The sequence below is a fragment of the Ovis canadensis genome, chromosome 20 (assembly GCF_042477335.2).
Source record: "Ovis canadensis isolate MfBH-ARS-UI-01 breed Bighorn chromosome 20, ARS-UI_OviCan_v2, whole genome shotgun sequence".
Lineage (NCBI taxonomy): Eukaryota > Metazoa > Chordata > Mammalia > Artiodactyla > Bovidae > Ovis > Ovis canadensis.
The window spans coordinates 31,173,079-31,192,233 of NC_091264.1; the positions used below are offsets into that span (position 1 = coordinate 31,173,079).

Below are 19,155 nucleotides of genomic sequence, written 5' to 3' on the forward strand. Positions count from 1 at the left end.
CTCCGTGGGGCATTTTCCACAACACAAGGATCAAAGAAACGAGTGTTCAAACACCCAGAATGTCAGAGAAGCTACCTGTTGCACGATTAAGAGGCTTAATCTCTCAGGGTCGTCCTGCTTCTGTGTCTTCCTCCTTCAGCATCCTCCAGAGCCAGGGCCTGTGGGAGTGACCCAGAAAGCACATTCAGGATATCTGGCTTCACCTTGGGGACAGATCATATCAACCAGGAGGGACTGAAGAAGCAGCTAAGGATGGACTGCTCAATTCTGAACTTCTAGTCACTCAGGTCCCAAACCCAGGAGTCATTGGGACTCCCCTCTTTCCCTGACACCCTATGTCCAACCCATCAGCAAATGATGTCAGCTTTATCTGCAAAATACATGCAGACACTCACCACCTCCACGGCTACCACTTTGGTCCAAAAAGCTTCTCTTATTAGCTTATCGCTCTAACCTCCTAGCTGGTCCCCATACTTCCACCCTTGCCCGTCTATAATCCATATATTGTGGGTTGAAATTGTGTTATAGGTTGAATTGTGTCTCCCCACAATTCCTACATGAAAGTCCTAAACCCAGTACCTCAGGACATAACCTTATCTGGAATAGGGCCAATGTCATGAGCTGTTAAGCTGAGGTCATACATCATACACTGAGCAGTAAGTGTGTTAGTCGCTCAGTCATGCCCGACTCTTTGCGACCCCATGGACTGCAGCCCATGAGGCTCCTCTGTCCATTAGATTCTCCAATCAAGGACACTGGAGTGGATTGCCATTTCTTTCTTCAACACTGAGCAGGGTGGGTCCCTAATCCAATATGACTGGTGTCCTTACAAAAAGGGGAAACTTGGACACAGACACCTACACAGTGACAGCACCATGTGAAGACTGGAGTCATGCTGCCATAAGCTAGGAAATTACCAGAAGCTAGGAGAGAGGCCTGCATCGCGTCCTTCCCTAGAGCCTGCGAGGCAGCGTTGCCCTGCAGACATCTTGTTCTCTGACTTCTGGCCTCAGAACAATGAGACTATAAATTCCTGCTGTTTAAGCCACCCAGTTTGTGGTACTCTGTTATTGGAATACTAGCAGACTAATACACCAGGCTCCTCACAGCCTCCAGTGATCATTTAAAAATCGCTCTTCTGCTCAAAACATTCCCGTGTGCGTGCCAAGTCGCTTCAGTCGTGTCTGACTTTTTGCGACCCCATGGACTGTAGCCTGCCAGCCTCCTCTGTCCTTGCAATTCTCCAGGGAAGAATACTGGAGTGGGTTGTCATGCCCTCCTCCAGAGGATCTTCCTGACCCAGGGATCGAACCCATGTCTCTATATCTCCTGCATTAGCAAACGGGTTCTTTACCACTAGCACCAGCTGGGAAGCCCAAAACATTCCTAGAGTTTCTCATCTCTCTCGAAGTAAAAGGTGAAGTCCTTGAAATGTCCCACAAGACTCACACGACCTGGCCCAGCCTCCTCCCTGAACCCTTCTCTTCTACTCTGCCCTTCAGTTTCCTCCACACACAATGGCTTCCTCTAACATCCCAAGCAGGCTTCCATCCCAGGGCCTTTGCATATGCTTGTCCCCTGCCTGGAATACTGTTCCTCCAGGCATCCTTCACTTCCTTCAGGTTTCCATGATAATGTCACCTTCTCAGTGAGACCCTCCTAACAACCCCAGCACCCATCCCCCTTCCCTGATGAACTTTTCCTTGTTACGCTCATCACCACCTGACTTTTATTTATATTTTTATCCATCTCCCCTCACACTAGATCAGAAACTCCCTGAAAGCAGAGACCTGGTATTATGGTATGCCCCAGAGCCCAGCACATAGGAGATGCTCAAGAAATAGTGGCTGAGAAGTTTATCTGCAGAATGAAAGAAGGCAAGAGAAAAGAGAGTTGCAAGAAGGAGGAAGTTGTCCCCAGTGTCAGAAGTAGCAAAGGCTCCAGAAAGATAAGGACCAAAGTGTCTGTTGGGTGTGGTCACATGGAGACCACAGGTGACTTGGGGAGAGCAGTTCACGTGGAAGCAGGAGCCCCGTGCAGCAAACCCATTGCATCTTCTCTTGCACCCCTCACACCTCCCAGTGGCAGAAGCCGGCCTGAGCGGGCTGCCTCAGTAAAGGACCAAAACCCAAGGGTAGGTTCTTTCCGTCTGGGAAAGAATGGGAAGGAAGGAGAGAGGAAAGAGACAAAGAGGGAGTGAAGGTTTGAGGAAAAACTCCAGCAGCATGACTGGAGGGGGTGAGGTCCCAGGAACTGCAGGAGTGAGTCCCCCAAGTGCAGGAAGAAGGTTCCCTCTGGCCAGGAGGAAGAGGGGCGTGTCCTCTTGAGTGGAAGGAAACCAAGCTGGGATGAGCCCAGCTGGAGATCATGGCACGACGGGGGAGGTGAGAACCTGAGTGGGCTTGCTGCTGAGCGAGGGGCTGAAATCACTGAAGGCAGGTTGTCTCCTGAGTGACCAAGGACAGACAGGAGGGGGACTGGAGGGAGTGGGGACGGTGGGGAAAGTCTCTCAGGGTCAGCCCTGAAACCCAGCACCCCTACAGGTCTCCCTCACATCACCCAGTGCCGACCCTGACGGGAGCGAGCAGGTCACAGGCCAGCATCACTGAGGTCGCAGCTGAGAGGCTGTGGGCTCAGACACACACAGTCCACGTGGCTGTGGGTTTCTGAGACAGGCCCATGGCAGCCTGGGTTTAGGAGAAGGGCCTTCTTCCAACTGAAGAATCCTGGGACCCCACACAGCGCCACTGCTTGCTGTCTGGGCTGCCTCACTCTCCCAGGCCCCCACATTCAACCCTTTCAGTCCATTCTCTGCTGCCCTGATTCCTCCCCGCCAGTCACCAGTCCTGCCTCTTACACTTGTGTGTTGGGTGCGACCCAAGTTAAAACCCTCACACACTAGTCCCATGCAGTGTTCTGAAAGTCTGCTTACACTTGATGAAACTGAGCCTCAAGAAATGAAGTCACCTGCTCCAGGTCTCACAGGCAGCAAGTCAAATCCCAGTTGGGGTCTGAAACCTTCCATCTCTCTTTCTTTTTGTCTGTATTCATGCCTCCACCCTGGTCCAAGGCCTCAACATTTCATTCCTAAAATTTAATATAATAAACGTCTTCTAACTGGCCTTCCAGCATCCCCCCTGGTTCAGGGGATACATCCAGATGAAATTTCCCACACCATTGTCTTGTTTGGTTTTTCTGTTCCAATAAGCCTTTATATACAAAAATAGGCTCCAGGCCATAGTTAGCCTGCAAGTCATAGTTTTCCAATCATTGAATTATAGTCTTCACAGAATTATGAAAATTTTCCTCCATTATTTGTTCAAGTATTTTTCCCGATCCCACTGAGACCTCACTTACAGATATGTTAGACCACTTCATGTTGTCCCACAAGTCAATGCTATGCTTTTGTTTTAAATATTTCTGTGCTTCTTCTTGGACAGTTTCTATTGCCATGATTTCAAGTTGGTGTCTAATCTACTTTAATCTCATCCAGTATGTTTTTTGTTTCCAATGCTGTATCTTTCAGCTCTAAAAGTTCCACTGGACTCTTTTTTAACATCTTCTTTTTTCTTCTCTTTTCTGATCTTGTTTTCTTTGTTGAATATGTGGAGAGTATTTGCAACAGCTCACAGCACTGTTTTCACCCATTGCTGTCCTATGTAACTGGAAGGATCCTTCTTCAATCTTGTTTCCCACATGCATGCTCTGCTCCACCCCATGCGCCCCTCAAGGTCCCAGTGCTGAGACATCCATCCCCTCCCTCACCCCCATATCTCCACCCCTCTGAGCACCTTATTTGAGCCCCAACTTGCTGAGCAACCTATGTTCTTGTGAGTTCACTGCATTTAGCTTCTCTTGGCAAGGGTTCGTCTGCTGAGTTTCCGAGTAGACAGCACACCCCTTGAGGGTAATTAATATATGTGTTGAATGCTTGGAATTGCCCACTGCTCCACACAGAGTCTACAAGGGTAGACATTACTTGATCTACAGAACAATTCTGACGGAGTGGAGATGATATACTTCTAGAAGTATAAATATAAGAAAATACTAGAGAACTGGGAGAGGTAAGGGAAGGGACACAGGGCCTTCTTGAAGTTTTGGAAGGGTAACTATTCTTCCTTTGTAGGAGCCCCCAGAGTCTGACACCCTGTAACAGCCACCACGATAATAATGAGGATGGCTTGATGGAGCTCTCTGCCCGCCTCCTGCATATTCAAGGTCTTGGAACCCCTGCTTAGTTATCTGCGTGCACTCACACAGATATCCTATCTTCCTCCCTCTTCATGAGAAGAGCTTAAAATGTGAGCAAGCCAAATCTGGCTGAATGGAGTTCACAGTGACCAGCAGGATGGTAAACGTAGCAAAGAGGATCCTCCACTTCTGGGAAACAGGGAGTTGGCCTTACCCCATTTCAACTATCAGCTGGGGACCATGCAAAAAAAAAAAAAATTTAAGATTCCCTCTAGAAAAATGGTACAAATGAACCTATCTGTAAAGCCAAAATAGAGACACAGATGTAGAAAACAAATGTATTGACACCAACGGGAGAAAGGTGTGGGGGGGGAGAGATGAACTGGAAGACAGGGACTGACATATATACATTACTATGTATAAAATATAGAACTAATAGGAATCTACTGTATAGCACAGGGAACTCTACTCAGTGCTCTGTGGTGACCTAAATGGGAAGGAAATCCAAAAGAGAGGGGATATATTATGCATACAGCTGAATCACTTTGCTGCATAGCAGAAACTGTTGTAAAGCAACTATACTCCAATAATTTTTTTTTTTAATTCTAAGAATTCTGGGGCCAAAGCAGGAGGATGGTTGGGAAAAGTGAAAGTCAGCAAGGCACTGAGGAGCCATCAGATCACACACTATGCAGACAGAATGGACAGCACCTGAATAACAAGGCTCTGGGAGGCGTGGGGACACAGCAGGGGACAGAGAGAGTGCGACAAATTGAGAGAGTAGCACTGAAATATATACATTGCTGCTGCTGCTGCTGCTACGTCGCTTCAGTTGTGTCCAACTCTGTGCGACCCCACAGACGGCAGCCCACCAGGCTCCCCCGTCCCTGCGATTCTCCAGGCAAGAACACTAGAGTGGGTTGCCATTTCCTTCTCCAATGCATAAAAGCGAAAAGCAAAAGCGAAAGTGAAGTCGCCCAGTCATATAGGACTCTCTGACCCCATGGACTGCAGCCTACCAGGCTCCTCCGTCCATGGGATTTTCCAGGCAGGAGTACTGGAGTGGGGTGCCATTGCCTTCTCCGACCATATACATTACCACATGTAAACCATAGAGCTAGTGGGAAGTTGCCCTATAACACTGGAAGCCCAACCTGGTGTTCTGTGACAACTGAGAGGAGTGGGATGGGCTGCAGGGTGTGAGGGAGGTTCAAAGAGGAGGGGACATATGTGCACTTATGGCTGATTCATGCTGTTGTACGGCAGAAACCAACCCAACACTGTAAAGCAATTATGTGCTGTGCTTAGTCGCTCAGTTGTGCCCGACTCTTTGCAACCCCATGGACTGTAGCCTGCCATGCTCCTCTGTCCACGGGGATACTCCAGGCAAGAATACTGCAGTGGGTTGCCATGCCCCCCTCTGGGGGATCTTCCCAAGCCAGGGATTGAACCAGGGTCTCCTGCATTGCAGGCGGATTCTTTACCAGCTGAGTTACCAGGGAAGCCCTCAAAGCAATTATACTCCAAACTAAAAACAAACCAAGGGTCCAGGAGGAACCTATGGAGGGGAAGGCAATCCTGTCCACCAAGATGCCCACTAAGAAACCAAGATCTCCCCAAACCCATGGAACCAAAGGCACAGTGTGGTCCTCGAGACACAGTGGAAATACCAGGAGCTCTGGAGTCAAGCCTGGGATCAAACCCTGACCCTGTCACATAGTGGCTGTCCAACTTATGCTGGTCACTTCCTCTCTCTGAGTCTGGTTCTGCAGGAGCTAATGTGAAGCCTAAATAAAACAAGAAATGTAGGAAGACATCTAGCACAGCTCCTGGCATTATATAAGGGGCCCATAAGTGTGCCGCTCTGCCTTCTTCCAACCTTCAGATCTCACAGCTCTCCACCCTCCCTAAGAGGAGCTAGTACAGAAGCTAGAGAGCATTTCCCCGGGGGGAAGGTTTGCAAAGAAGGATGGCCAAAATCAGCAGAAGGCAGGAGGACAAAAGGGGCTCCTCATGACCACGAAGAGAGAAGCGCTGGACTTCTGTCAGTGTCAGGGTTTCGAAACACACCAAGCCCCAGATCAGACCTAAACAGGAAGCTTGTGACAAGCTTAGAAAGCCCGCTGGCTCAACTGCAGGAGGTTGGCAGCACTCAGAAAAAGATGGGAATGAGCACTTCTTGGGGGCAGGGGTAGGTATGGAATCAGGAGTGTGCGTGGTCAACATTCCACAGACACGCAACTCCTCCCAGAGCCCAGAGCACCCACCCTGTGCTCCCCCCTCATACAAAGCGCAGGGACCAATCCCACACAGCTGCCCTGGTTTTCTGGCTTCCATGCGGAGCCTGTTGACATCTCCCCACACTGTCCCTCTCCTCCCTCCCCAGGCATCAGGAGCAGTGGACACTTTGATCAGCTCTCAGGGATCTGGGGGACTCAGGTGTTGAGATCATTTCTCAGGTGGGAGAAATTAGCACAGAATGAGGAAGTGATGTGTGGAGGTCCCACAGGGCTCTCCACCAACATCTAGTAGACTCCCAGGAGGGCCCCTTGGCCCTCCACCATGGGGTCTCCAGGACGCCATGTTTCCTCCTCTGAAATCCTGCCTGGGACTAACATTTTCACTTGTACTGTTCACACTGGTATGGGACACTGTAACTTCAGATTGCTTACTGGTAAAGGCAGGAAATACAGACATGCCTGACCTCCATGATTTGTGTCCGTCCCCAGATGAAGTGAAAACTAAAAAGCTCCTTCCCCTTTGTTCTTAATTTCCTAGCACATGTGGATTGAGCCTTGATACCAGGCTCTATGTCTGTTGGGTGTGTTCCAGAAAATACTTAGTAAATTAATAAACAACATCATTACCATTTCATCCCAACTTCCCCATCCCGCTCCCGCTCCCCCATCACTACCTCCAGACTGTCCCACTGGTCCTGATCTGCCCTCTGCAGACAGGTCCTTAGCTCCGCCCCTCCTGGGTCAGCCACCCAATTGTGAACTCAGTTCCCTGATTGTCAGCCTCAGTGCCCGCCCCCTCCTTGGCACCTCCCAGCAGTGGTTTCCCCACCTACCCAAGTTAGGTTCCTTTTTGAAAAATGACTCATTTAGGAACACACAAAACCAAAAACTTCAATGGTGAAGATAAAACAACACCGACTCTCTTTAAACACCTCCTACTCCATGTAAAACTTAGACTCAATAAAGGCACCCGAGACTGGACCTCCTCGTTTTGAACTTACGGTATACACAATTCTTCTAGCAAAACACATTTCCAGTAATGTCTTCTCTCTGAACTCTTTAGGGTCTTCTTTACAAATGGAGGTGTCAGTACCTTTTTAAAAATGTGGGAATGAGAAGTGAAAGTCTATGCTTTCAACTCCTGGGTCAACAATTATTTGATGTTTTACTACGTTTATGATTCTGATTTACTGGACAAAGGCCATTGACATTATACCACTGGCCTGATGAGAATTATGGGGAGTTGTTTTTTTTTCTTAATAAAAAGTAAGATTTATTCATATGTAAGAAGCTTATAATATTTTGTGCACAGTATCTGAAAGAAACAACATTGTAGGATATAATACATAGAATCATAATATTTTAGGACAAAAATGTGCAATTAGGATGATCCTAATCCTGAGATTCTCAATGTTGGCTGCATTAAAAAATTCTCAACCTGGAAGAAAATTTAACAAAAAATTCCCAGGCCCTACTCCCAGAGATTTGGATACACCTGGACTGTACAGGGGCTCTGACATTGATTTTTTCTCTTAAGTTTCCTGGTGATTTGGGCTTCCCTGGTGGCTCAGAGGTTAAAGCGTCTGCCTGCAATGCGGAAGACCTGGGTTCGATCCCTGGGTCGGGAAGATCCCCTGGAGAAGGAAATGGCAACCCACTCTAGTATTCTTGCCTGGAGAATCCCATGGACAGAGGAGCTTGGTGGGCTACAGTCCATGGGGTCGCAAAGAGTCGGACACGACTGAGCGACTTCACTTCACTTTAATGTGCAGCCAGGGTTGAGGACTCCTGATCTACAGCAGATAAGGAAACAGAGATGTAAAAAAATTAAGGTGCAGCCCCAAGTTGCATAGCCGTATACAAAACCTGAACCAAATATGACGTTTCCAAACCCCATCCAGTTCTGCTGCCTTGCTCAGATTTTCCGTATTCATCCAATTGTTAGAACCTTTTTTTTTTTTTTAATTTGGAGGACTAACACAGACATGCCAACTTTTCACTTTGTCAAACAAGGGTATTTTTATAAATATCTATCAGTGACTGCCACTGCTTCCTGACACGTCTCATGCTTATCTGCATGCCTGCCATCTCTCCACCCCAAATCATCTCTCCATGCCCAGGAGGTAAGACTGGACCATAGCTGGCCCTGTCCACAGTCTTACTCACCTCTACTCACCCTGCCCCTCACCAGCACCCACAGGACAAATCCAGATACGACCTAGGCCTCAAAAGTCCTCCATCTTCCCCTTTCCTGACCTCCACAATACTGATTTCTGAAAGCCCCTTCCTTGACCACAATCTACTTCCCAGTCGCTCCAAACCCACCCTTGGCCTTTCTCCTGACCAACGCATGACAGCTAATATTTATACGAGTCACAAAATTCAATATTTACAATTCATTCTTCCATACACATTATCCCTTTCAAATCTCTCCCTCATCAAGGACATACTGGAAATTTTTTTAAAATTGAAGTCTAGTTACTGTACAATATTAAATAAGTTACAAGTGTGCAATATAGCGATTCATAATTTTTAAAGGTTATATTGCATGTACAGTTATAATAAAACATTGCCCATACTCCCTGTGTTGTACAATATATCCTTGTGGCTTATTTCATAGCTAATAGTTTATACCTCTTACTCCCCTATCCCTATTTTGCCCCTCCCACCTCTGCTCCTCACTGGCGACCACTTGTTTGTGTCTGCTTCTTTATTATATTCACTAGCTTGTTTTATTTTTTAGATTTCACATGTAAGTGATATCACACAGTTTCGTGTCTTTATCTGACTTCTTTCACTGAGCACAATGCCTCCAAGATGCACCGGAAACTTAAACAGGCGACCTTTGACAAGAATTAGAGGCTGAAGTGGGAAGGTGGGCAGGGGGTTTCTCTTTATACCCTTCAGTCTGAGTTTGAGGCAAGCATGTAGTTTTTAAGTGGGATAAAAATCACACATACATGCACACACAGAATAAAACAAAGCAAGTTACAAAATACACCTACAGTTTGCTTCCACCTTGTAAATACACAAGTGTCGGGGAAATCTCCATACTCAAGTTTTCAGTGTAAATGATATTTCAGTTCAGTTCAGTTCCGTCACTCAGTCGTGTCCGACTCTTTGCAACCCCATGGACTGCAGCACGCCAGGCTTCCCTGTCCATCACTAACTCCTGGAGTTTACTCAAACTCATGTCCATCGAGTCAGTAATGCCATCCAACCATCTCATCCTCTGTTGTCCCCTTCTCCTCCTGCCTTCAATCTTTCCCAGCACGGGGGTCTTTCCTAATGAGTCGGCTCTTCACATCAGGTTGCCAAAGTATTTTGGCCACCAGATTTCGTTGAGTACCGTGTTCATTCTCTCAAAGTTATTTTATGGTTTCCATATCTAGGTGGCGGGATGATGGGTGACGTTAATCTCACTTCCTTTTTCTCTTTGCTTATCTTTATTATGTTTTATTTATGTAATAAAGAATATTGAAAGTTTAAAAACTGAACCAAAGCATTATCTGATCTCTGAAACCTACACAGCATCAAGATGCCACAGCACCAGAGCGTGATCCAGTCTGATACGCAGAAATATCTCCTTTTTTGAAAAATGCACAATTTCTCCCAAGTCAGGTCTTGGCTTCTGCAGCCTTTCCAGAGGGCAAATCTACCACTACAACTGACCCCAGCCACACCCAAGCCTGGCACTTCCCAAGAACTGATGTAGAAAAGAGGACCAAGCGCAGCGGTCGAGTCCCTTCTGGGGCCCAGCTGGCCTTTTCAGCTTCATCTCCCCCTTGTCCCCACATTTCAGCCACACGGAACGGTTGCTCTCTCCTGAGTGTCTCCACTGGCTCCTGCCTCTAAGTTTTCACCCAGGCTGTGTCACCCACCCGCTACTTGCTTCCTTCCTGAGTCTCTGCCAAGGCAAGCAGCCACACCTACTCCAAGTAACATTCAAACCCACAGCTTGAAGACCAGGAGCCCAGAAACTCTCGTGATGGAGGGGAAGCTGTGGAATCCTCCACAGACTCCACTGCTCCCTGGTGTCTAACAAGGCGCAGAGGGTGAGAGCGTTTTCCAGGTAGCCAGAACCATGAGCTCGAGGGTCTGGAGCTCAGAGGGTGTGTGATGAGTTCTGGGGAAGAAGAGGCATTTAGAATGTCTGAAGCACCTCCCGGTCATCCAAGGCTCAGCAGAAAGAAAAATCCAAAGACATCTACCAAATATACAAGGGCCAGCACAAAGAGAGAGGCCCAAGAGAAGGGCTCTCAGCCTTCCATTTGCTGCTACTCCTTCCAACCGCTTCCCCGCAATTCACTCTGCCCCTCCAGTGTCTATGGGTTGAGGCTAACAGGAGTGGGTGGAAAAAATAGGAATAGAGAAAAGTGAGATTAAGCAACACCACACTGAGGTTCTTCCTGTGCAACACTAAGCAGCCTCGGGTGATGCTTGGGGCAGGCTGGGGAGAGGGGGGGACATGGTGCTTAGCCCTCTGCTCGGTGTCAGACCCAAAGGTGAAAGATGTCTGCAGTTATACAAAGTTCCAAGAACCTTCAGAGACATTTCAAAAGAACCGTGAGGCTTTAAAACTGTCGAGACACAGACTGGTTATGCTCCACCCCGCTGCCTCTGTGGCCTGTGTGAGGCCTTTGGGGAAATCCTCCTGGGGGCCATTGGACTACCCTCGCCACCTTCCGTCCTGTAAGAAGGAGACCAGTGACAATTCCAGCTCCTCACATGTCCACCTCCACTGGGTGTGGTCACCAGGCTGATACACCGGGGGAGATACAGCTCTGTATCCACCTCCACAGGGTGTGGTCACAGGGCTGATACATGGGGGCAGATACAGCTCTGGGAAAGCACAGTGCTGTCTCAGACTTCGTGTCTATCACTTCTCCTGAAAACACTCAACGAGACCATAAGCTCCTGTGACCTCATCTCTAGCTTATTCTCTTGTCCCTCCCTGAACCCTCCCTGCTGGCTCTCAGTGGGCATTTACTAACCAAGGAGAAAACCAACCCTCCAATCCATCACCGCCTGCCACGCGGCCCCTCTCCAAGGGCTCCGGGCCTCCCTGGGCTCTGGGGCAGTTCCCTCTGAAGCAGTTCTCTCAGGCTTTGCAGGGGTAATGGCATCTCCTCTATCTCATTGGTCCCTGGGCACCATCGCTGTTGGTCCCCTGAACCCTGGAATAATTACTCTAGCCTCTTCAATTAAAACTTCAGAGGAAGGGAAGGGTTCCAAGAACACTCAGGACCTAAGATCTGTACTGAAGAAAGCTGGAGCCTTCTTGGAGATTAAAGAGATGGACACTCTCAAAATGGCCGGAAAACACACCCTGGAGGGGATAGTGGGCAGTCCCCTGCCGCTGCTTGCGTGGGGGAGGCCTGGGGGCTGGAATGGCTGGAGAAGGGCTCACAGGGGAAGTGAGATCTGAGTTGGGTTCCAAAAGTGGGTTCAATTGGGTCAAGTGGAGAGGAAGTGGGAAGACCATCCCCGCACAAGCGCAGCACTGACCACAGGGTGGGTAGGGCCCCACTGCAGAGGAAGGGGACCCAGGAGGCAGCGGTGGGTACACGTATGCATGCAGGAGTCAGGCAAAACCGCTGACAAAATCAGAGCGACGGACAAAGACAAAATCAGCTTTGCCTCTTGTTAGCTGTTGCCACGGGGCAACTCACTAACTCCCTCAGTCCCACTCTGAAGATGAGGATAAGAACGGAACCAGCCCGCTGCAGTTATTGCAAAGACTGAACAAGAGGATGCCCGGAAAATGCTTAGGATGCTGAGTGCCTGCTGTCAATGAATATCGCGTTATTCCTGCTACAGTCAAACACCCAGTGCCCATCCTGCTGATGGGACACAGTACTTTCTTCTTTAGAAGCCCTGATGCTGGGAGGAAGGAAACACTGGCTGACCAGTCACGTCCTAAATAACCTAAGAAATGTATAAGAGCCAGATGGGCATTGAAATGCCCCAGCAGCCAGGGGGTGGTGGGTATTCGCAACCCCGCACACGCGCACGCGCACACACACAGACACACAGAATCACACATGCTTCTCTGCCTTACTGGACCACCTACGGCAGCACTTGGGCTCCCTAAGCTTCCAGCTGAATTGGGCAAAGGGAAAGCATTTATCCCCCTCTTCCTTCTGTTTCCCTGGTGGCTCAGATGATAAAGAATCTGCCTGCCATGCAGGAGACCTGGGTTTGATCCTTGAGTTGGGAGGATCCCCTGGAGAAGGAAATGGCAACCTACTCCAGTATTCTTGCCTAGAGAATCCCATGGACAGAGGAGCCTGGCTACAGCCCATAGGGTCGCACAGAGTCACTCACGACTGAGCGACTAACACTTACACTTTCCTTGGCAGTGGTTGTATCCCTCCAGCATCACAGCTATTGTCAGGGGCCCCATCTCCCCAACTCCAGAGCTCTGTCCTCTTGGCCAAGGGGGAGATAGCAGCCTCCCACTGCCCCAGGGGTGCCTGCCTACCCTTTGGCTTCCCTAACCCTGACCATCCTTCTCTAAATACTCCCCTTCACTAAAGTCTCCCCAGTAAACCCTTTGCCGGTCATCTCATCCTGGGACTCTGACGGACAGAGCCAGGGCCGTGTCCATCTGCCAGATACATGGGGTGGAACTCACAGCCCTGTCTTATTCTTACTCCATCCCTCCCCTCAGATCAGGGTGTGAACAGCAGTGTTTAAGACAGAAGCACCAATGCACTTTTCCCATGAGCCATCACTCAAGACTTTAGCATCCCTAGGAATCTGGATAAAACTCAAGAGGCTCAAGGAAAAGCAACTCTTCCAGGCCAGGCAGGGCATATTCAGAGGCGCTGTGGTCCTCCACCACCAAACAGAGTTCCAATCAAGTGGCAGAATCTAGATCGGTGCCTGGCAGTACACACAATAAATATTTGTTCATGCAGATCCTTCTGGCTAAGGATGAAGCCTGAAATCCAAGAGATCTTTCAGGAGAGGATACTTCTCAGAAGCAGTTCCTCCACGGGGAAGCTCCAGAGATGCCCTGAGCTCATGACATGAAGCTCTGAGGTGCCCCCAGTCTCCCACCCTTCATACCACACAAGCTATTTCCTTGTCTCTCATCAAGTCATTCCCGAGGCTTATAATGTCCTCGGCATCTCCCTCACTGAGTTCATTTTTCTCATAGGGTCAAACACCAGCTTGGTTCAGTGTAATCCAAAAGCATTTATTAAGGGCTTCCTGTGTACAAATACCATGTTAGGCACTGAGGATCCAAACATAATTAAGATAAAGGTCTTGGGATCCAAGAGCTGCAGAAAATATGAAGGAAGAGGGCTTAACAGTGACTAAAGGGGGAATCTCAGAGAGACCAAGCTTGGGCCACATCCGATCTTGGAGGACGGGGCTGTGACAGCGGGGAAGGCGGCAGGAGACGTGCAGAGGGAAGTGGGCGGGTGGTGGTGGTGAAGGAGCACCGGGGAAGGACAAGCGACACTGAACTGACAGGAGCGAGAGCAGAGCAGAGCCAGGGAAGGGCTCGCTCCCAAACAGGGCCCACCCGATTCAAGAACTGAGGGCAGCCACAGAGCGAAAATGAACCTGACCAGAAGGGTATTTCTTACCAATAGCCCCCACAATCAAAATGCCAACCTCTTTGGCAGATGTCAGAAGAAGCCTGGCTGGGTCTGGGGCAAAGATGCTCCTCCTGAAAGGGTGTTTCTCAGCCTGCTACTCATCACCAGCCTGGCCCTGCCTCAGGGTTGGCCAGATCCATGGGCGGAAAGGGGACCTGCCACCCCGGAGCTTCAGAGGCGCTGAGAGCACTCCACCCCGTGAAAAATAATAACTTTGCACACACGCTTGCTTGTTCTTACTTGGAATTCTAAAATTAAATGTTCCTTTTTCTCACCTAAAAGCTTTCTCCCTTTAGAAGCTAATATGCAAATGCCTCGGGAGAGACTATGTCTTAGCACTCGCAGATCCGCTGAGGATGAAGTCTTCCAATAGATCTTTCCTGGAAAACAGGCTTTGCAGGAAGGCTGCTTAAGAAGAGGGAAGGGGTTCAGGGAAGGGAAGAACGGCCACTCCTGCAAGGAATCAGCCACATCCACCAAGGGCAGAGGGGTAAGAGAGTTAAATGCCAAGCCCTCAAAAGACCTTAGACCTTTTTTTTTTTTCCCCTTTTAGTTTAAAAAAAAATTGAGATACGGTTCACAAACCATAGAACTGACCCTTTAAACTGCCCAATTCGGGAACTTCCCCGGCAGACCAGTGGTTAAGACTCCACTCCCAGCGCGGGGGGCGTGGGTTCCCGCCCTGGTCAGAGAACTAGATGCTGCACACCATGTGTAGCCTGACCTAAGACATAAAGTAAAGAGATAAATGAAGATTAAACCTTCTTAAAAAAAAAAAAATCCTATCCAATCTGGTGGTTTTAGCATACTCACAAAACTCACAAAGTTGTATAACCATCATGACCACCTCATTTCTGAGTATTTTCATCACCTTCCCCTCCAAGAAAAATACATATCCATCAGGGGTCACTCCTCCTTTTCTTTGTCCCTTGGCCACCAATTTCTATCTTATGGATTGCCCATTCCGGACATTTCACATAAACAGAACTATACAGTATGTGGCCTTTCGTGTCTGGCTTCTTTCATTTAATGTTTTCAACATTCATCCACGTTGTAGCATGCATCATTACTTCACACCTTTTGATAACTGAATACTATTCCACTGTATAGATAATTCATCCAAAGATTTTCTAAAAGGCAAAACAAATGATGTTCCTGCTAAAAAGGACCTCCCAATATCCTTAGGGCTGCTTGGGCAACACAACCCCTTGTTAAACCATCCTTCTCTGCATCTCCCATCAGCACCCATGAACACCATCCAAACCCTATCCTTTGGGCTGGAGTGATTTTCCAAACAAACAGAGGCTCAGGACAGCTGCCCTGAATCATACAGGCCATGACAGAAACAACTCAAATTCCTTCTGAGGGAATTTATAATGACTCTTAAAATGTGTTCTATAAATCTCCATGGTCCTGGTACTGGAAGATAGGAGAGCAGAGTCCAGCTTCACAAGCTTACAAGGCCCCGCTTGGTTTAATGCTCTGTTGTCCCTGTCTTGATATCCTTAGTCATTCTTAAACAAGGCCCCCCTCATTTCCACTGCACTGGGCCCAGTAAATATCTGGTCTTGGGCAAAAGGTAAGGATTTGGGAAGTGGTTGGAATTTAGACACTCTTCCTGAGTAGACGGCTGCATAACAAACAGCTCACTTGAGTCAGGCTGGGGAGGGGGGTGGTGGTTTGCAGATAAGTGGCAAAGAGGGGCCAGGTCTATAGCAAGACTGAAAATCCAGCTTCGAAACTGCCTGAAACCACGTCTTCCTACCCTAAGGCCTGAACAGTGTGGCTGCTCAGGCCTCCCCAGAACAGCCAGACTAGCTGAAAGTCAATGTGATAAGTCAATGTGATACAGGTTCAGACTGTAAAGCAGCAAGGACTCAAACTGAAACTTGTTTGATCTTGTAATCGCTTACAGGTTAAGACCAAGAAAAAGAAATAAAGAAAAAAAAAAATCCCACGCTTACTAAAGTAACTGGCACCAAGAAAACTTTTTAAACATTTATTTATTTATTTTTAAACTGTCACCTTTATTTCCAGCATATCAAGGAAGCCATGGTTTCACCAAACATCTGATATTTGATCCAAAGAGAGCAGTGAATTTAAATGCAGCTGATGCCAGGGATGGTAAATTAGAAGGGACTTCGGGGACCACATCCACACGGATCCCCAGGAACCTTAACCCCAACCCCCACCGAGGGTTGGCCCAAAGCTCACTTTATAGATGAGGAAGCTAGGCTGTGAGAGGGGAAGTAACCCACCACGGCCACCCACAAAAAGGGGCAGGACAAGAACCCAGGAGCTAGCAGCTTCCCGTTCCTACCTCCCAATTTCATGAGTCCATACGAAATTCACACGCTGAGTGTATGCACCCCTACACCCAATCTTCTCCTGAATCCTCAACTCAGATCTTCCAGTGCCTCAGGAGGAGTCTGGTCCTGCAGATAAACTTAAGATTCGTATACCGTAGGGAAGAAGATGCCACTTCCTTCCACCAGTGCCATCCCCAGTCCGTCATCTGGCAAAGGGCCAGGGTGCTCCAGCGCAGTTTTCAGAGCTTCTCTATATCCAGGGCATTCATAAAACACTCTCTTTCTGGGAAGAGTGAAGCATAACCTAGTTTCTTTGCAGTTACAGGTATAAGGATCATGCAAGGTGGATGGAACTCAGGGGCAGACTAGAAATGCTGCCAGCCTACCGCCGTACCAAAGAGAAAGGTCCAGATGCCCACTGGAAAGTGATGGATCTCTGCCACCCCAATACGTTTCATTCTTTTTCTAAATCGCAAACTAACCAAGTCAAACCATCCTTAACACCACGTGCCTGGATTTCCATTTGTGTTGTATGCTCCCCACCTTTATTCTTCTCTTCTTCCCTTGAACAAATAGATTCTGAGCACTTACTATGTGCCGGGCACATTCTGGTTGCCTAGGATACAGCAGCAAACAAAACAGATCATGTTTCGGTATTTATGTTCTAAAGGCAGGAAATGAGGAAGAGTTAATAAATAAAGGAATATATACCCTTTAAGATGGTGACAAAGGCTCTGGAGAAAAGATAAAACAGAATAATAAAAGGGATGGAGAAGGGCAAAGAGGGAGAGCATTTTATCTAGAATGTCCAGGTAAGGATTCTCTGACAGAGGTGAAGGAGCGAGCCATACAGATATCTGGGGGAAGATATTCCAGGCAAAAGCGCAAGTGCAAAGGCCCTGAGATGGGAATGTCCTAGTACTTTCAAGGAACAACCAGAAGCCCAGTATGGAATGTGTGAATGAGGAAGAAATTGGCAGGTCAGAGAGGCAGCAGGTGGGAAGTCAGATCAGGCCGGCCCCAAAGCCATGATAAGGCTTTTGGCTTTTGGGGTTTTAATTAATTAATTAATTAATTAATTAATTAATTTTGTCTGTGCTGGGTCTTCATCGCTGTGCAGTCTTTTATCTAGTTGCGGTGAGTGGGGGCTACTCTCTAGGTACGGTTTCTCATTTGGGTGAATTCCCTGGTTCCGGAGCACGGGTTCTAGGGTATGTGTAGGGCAGGCTAAGCAGTTGTGGCACATGGGCTTAGCTGCTCTGAGGCACGCGTGATGCTCCCAGATCAGGGATTGAATTCCTGTCTCCTGCACTGGCAGGCAGATTGTTCACCACTAAGCCACCAGGGAGGCCCAGGCCTTTGGCTTTTAACTCAAAGTGGGATAAGAGCATACAGGGCAGTGAGCAGGGGACTCACTGACCTGACATAGGGTTTACCAGGAGCTCCTGAAACTACTGTTACCAGGCCTGTGCTGGGGACAAGATGCACGTCACAAATCCAGCAGAGCTACTAAGCAGCATTGAGAAACATACTTCCCTTCCCCTGGCCTCCACAGTCTCCTCTGTGAAATGGGAAGATAAGACTAGGTGATACCTAGTGATATTTCTTCCTCCAATATTCTTATTTTCTGACTCTAAAACAATTGTTCAAAGGGTCTAAAAGTCTCACTCTCTGACTTGGGAGAAGGCAAAAAATAGCAGCCAGATTTTAGAAGTCCCCAAACATTCTCCACGGCCTCCCCTGCCCCAAAACAAATTCTCACCCTGCAAAAGGCCCGGACTCTCTAGGGAGAAAGGTCCAGCCCAGGAAGCAGCCACGTCAGCAACGTCCTCTAAAGATTACGAAGGGTGACCACTAAAGATAGCACAGCCCCCACACAGTGTTTCAGGGTGGGGCTCAGCCAGCAGAGGCCAGTGAAAGCGGCTGCTGCAGCCAAATCAAAGGCCACTCCTGAATCTGCTTCTTTGCTGGCTGACCAAAGCTGCTTCTGTCTCCCCTACTTCCATCATGTCGCCAGAAAGAAAGTTTGGGTTGAGAACTGCCCACTCCTATCCATTTCCTTGAGGACTCTGTGTTTCACACAATCAAAGTCTTGAAAGCAAGACTCAGGTCTCCTCCATCAGGCTGAATTAGTAGACTTTGTCCCTCCTCCCCCGAGAATATGAACAATCTCACCCATCAGACTGTGAATTAACCCTATGCCATCAGACTGGGGGTTCCATGAGGGCTGAGGCTGTGTCTCCCCCAACACATTGGGAGCCCCTGATGTTATCAGGGGATGTGCCACGCCACCCCCATTGGATGGAAGCTCATTGAGCACAGGGCTTATCTACTCCTTTCCCTCACTGCATCCGATGAGCCTTCTGTATATTTAGTGATGTCTTAAAGTGCGGATGAAAGCCTGGGGTCTCATCCCCCAGGCATGAGACCCTTGTGATTCCCGGCCATTAAATGATCCATGAAAACCAGCTGAATATGAACCTCCAAGGTAAATGCAAAGAAAACAAAATTAAAAGTTGGCTTCACCTAACAACTTTTGGGTAGACTGTTTGTTTATAGGCTCTGGCCAAAGGCTGTCCACATTTTATAAATAATTCTTTCTGGTGACGGTGGTGGAGGCCAAGCTGAAATGGACCTAGAGGACGGAGGGCAGGGAGCCCACCAGCCCAGGCCTGACTAAAGCTGAGTCCGATGTGAGAGGGTGGCCCACGGTCCAGAAATGACCATCTTCTCTTCTTCCAACTAGAACTTTTCCAAGGCAGTCACACCAAATGATGTGGTGAGAAATGAGAAACTAGAATC

At 48.3% G+C, this 19,155-nt stretch overlaps 1 protein-coding gene across 12 annotated transcripts in view; it reads right to left on the reverse strand.

The window, feature by feature from the left end:
* TRERF1 (transcriptional regulating factor 1) overlaps positions 1-19,155 on the reverse strand; it is a 205,030-nt gene that overhangs the window by 119,731 nt on the left and 66,144 nt on the right. For 10 of the 12 annotated variants that reach the window (XM_069564461.1, XM_069564459.1, XM_069564458.1 and 7 more), the window contains one exon: positions 76-158. The exons of the other annotated variants lie outside the window; for them this stretch is intronic. The gene's annotated coding sequence lies outside the window, so the exon portion shown is untranslated. The remainder of the gene's footprint in view (positions 1-75; positions 159-19,155) is intronic. 12 annotated transcript variants of the gene reach the window in all.